General features: G+C 27.4%; 1 pseudogene; it reads right to left on the bottom strand.

The window, feature by feature from the left end:
* Positions 1-1,374: 1,374 nt before the first annotated feature.
* On the bottom strand, positions 1,375-2,822 carry LOC109863051 (annotated as a pseudogene).
* Between the last annotated feature and the right edge of the window lie 321 nt (positions 2,823-3,143).

Here is a 3,143-nt window from a genome sequence, read left to right as displayed (position 1 = left end):
GGAGAAAAATTGTTTTCGTTTGATCTAAACGAATCAAATTCTAGGTTTATAATATCAGAATATTCGTATGATCAGTATCATTGCTGACTTAGGGCGTTACTGTTTATGTTGTTTATTAATATTTCATCTGTATAACACAGAATTTTAATGGATGAAATAACAATAAAAATTACTGTAATCGTACGAACAATAGTCCATAAGATTTCAATACCGTTTCTTTCTAGAAAAGATTGATTAGTAAGATTATTGTATCAGAATGATAATATACATTAAAAAATTAATTTTGTACTAACATCTAAAACTATTATTGTAAAGTCGTAAAAAAAGATTATTATATCGTAGATAAGAGTGGTAGAATTTTGAAGGCCTATGATTCATGTATTACTTTTTAATAAAAATTTAGATTTCCTATATGGTATTTAACACAATAGCACTTTTTCTGCCATATTAAATTAACTTGTTGAAGGAATTTTATTGTAACTATGAAACATAGGAGAATAGGATGGTATTCAGTTAATAAATAAATTTTGGTGGAATATAAAAATAATGTTTTGTTTGGATGCTAAAGATTCTCACCTAATAAAAGCAAGTAAAATTAATCTTATAATTGAAATAAGTAAACCTCTTTGATTAAATAATAATTCATGAAATAAATGTTTCAGGGTAATCTCTGTATCGGCGAGATATCCCTCTAAGTCCTAAGAAATGGTGAAGAATAATGGTTATGTTTACAACAGTAAATATTGGTAAAACTTAAATATTTAATCAAACATTATTGAGAGCGTAACCAGTAATAAGAGGGAATCAGTGAATGAATCCTGAAATAATTGAGAATACAGCTCCTATAGATAGGACATAATGGAAACGGATTACAACGTAGTATGTATCATGTAATACAATATCAATTGATGAATTTGATAGTATAAAACCAGTTAATCATCTTATGGTAATTATAATTACAAATTTCAAAGATCATAAAAGAATGGAAGTTATATTTATTTTAAACAATTAAAAACTCTTTTAAGGCTCCAAAGTTTCCAAACTAATAATAAATATATATTCTGTCATAAGAGCCGTTCGCTAGGTGTTGTGCGGAGATTATACGTGTACATATATACATATATACGTGTTCACTTGTAAATTTTTACACGTGAAATTTGACTTGTAATAACAATTCTACAATTCATATAGGGTGCTATACTTGCATCTCGTATATGAAAAATCCCAAATACCCTCTTGATATATTTATTTTATTTTCGTGCAAGGTAGTAATTTATCTAAAGATTTTAATTTCTGTGGGAACAACAATGATCATTGTTGCTGAGGTGAAATAAGCTCGTCAACATCTGTTCCTACTGAAAATATATAATGGGTTCATACAATAAATCCTAGAAATCTAATTGCTATTATTGCATAAAGTATTCCTAAGCATCCGAATGTTTCTTTTTTACTTTTTTTACTTATAATAATATGACAGATTATTCCAAATCCTAGTAAGATTAGAATATAAACTTCTGGATGTACAAAAATTCAGAATAAGTGGTGGTATAGGATTAAGTGTACTCCTCCTGAGAAGTCAAAAAATGAGGTACGTAATTATTGATCTGTTGAGAGCATGGTGATTGCAAAAGCTAACACAGGTAGTGATAAAACAAGCAGAATAGCTGTAATTAAGATAAATCAGACTATTAAAGGAGTTTTGTCTACAGAAAAATGTTTATGAGTTATATTAATAATTGTAGAGATAAAGTAATAGCTACCATAATTGAAGAAATTCTTGCAATATGTAGAGAAATATTGTTAAATCTACTGACGAACTTCTGTGGACTTTTATATTTGAGGAGAGAAGAGGATATACTGTTCAACCAGTTCCAACACCGGAGCTAATAAATCTTTTTAAAGTAAGAAGTATAATAAACGGTAATGGAAGTCAAAATCCTATGTTATTTCTTCGTGAATAAGCTATGTCTGCTGACCCAATTGTTAAAAGGACAAGGAAATTACAATATCCTCTAATTATAACTGGCACACCTATGAAAAAAATTATATTAAATGCGTGTTCTGGTACAATAAAATTATAAAGTTGATCATTGTTAATGATTGCGCCGCATGATCCAAGTTTAATTCGAAAAATTATTCTCATTAATGACTCGATCATAGCAGCTCATATGGCAAACATAAAGTAAAAAATTCCAATACCTTTAGGATTTGTTAAATATAGTCATTTGTTCATTATATATTTATAGTAAATTTAATATATTGGTACTAAAATTAATTATAAAAATTAGAGTGCTATGTCTGATTTAAGTAATAAGATGTAAATTTATTTAAGAAATATTTTTTTAATACTAAAGAAATTTAAGGGTATTTCATTTATGAATATAATTTTAGTTACTAATCATCAGTTTTGATTAAAATATTTAAGATTTATAAAATAATTATTTCTTAAACTTTGAAGGCTTATAGTTTNCTACTAANTTAAAANTTTTNAAGTATTATAATTAANGGCGTAAATAAGGGTAAGATAATAAAGGCAGAATTATTTAAATCAAAACTTGATTTTTTTGCGTAAATTTAGATCTAAAGTTTTTTACAAATATGGATCATGAAATTATTTTAATGTGGATAAATGTTATCAACAAGAAACTAAATAAGAGAAAGATATTTACTATCATCATATTTGAATTTTTAATAATAATGTAAGTTGTGAATTAGTTGAAGATGAAAGACCCCGAATACTCCCCTAACAAATTTTTTAAAATATTGCAAAAAAAACTCTTCGGCCGGGAGTCGAACCTGGAATCTCCGGCTTACCGTGCCATCGCCTTCCATGTTCAGCCACCGAGGCACTTGGAGTTAGTCTTGCAATATATATATATATATATATATATATATATATATATATATATATATATATATATATTTATATATGTCAATTGTATACTTTGACGACGATTTTAGTCAAGCATTGGCTACTTTAACGACTTCTGGCTATTTTGACGACCGTCGTTAAAATTTTAACCGTTCAACCGTACACTTTGACGACTATCGTTATAGTATCTCGTAATGGTAAAAAGCATATTTTTACGACTTTGTATACTTTGACGACATGCAGTACAGTGGTGATTTTGACGACAGTAAAA

Source organism: Pseudomyrmex gracilis, unplaced genomic scaffold (assembly GCF_002006095.1).
Source record: "Pseudomyrmex gracilis isolate BER0280 unplaced genomic scaffold, ASM200609v1 scaffold_3015, whole genome shotgun sequence".
NCBI classification, from domain to species: domain Eukaryota; kingdom Metazoa; phylum Arthropoda; class Insecta; order Hymenoptera; family Formicidae; genus Pseudomyrmex; species Pseudomyrmex gracilis.
Note: the sequence above shows the minus strand (reverse complement) of the source record. Positions and strands in the feature narration are given on the sequence as shown.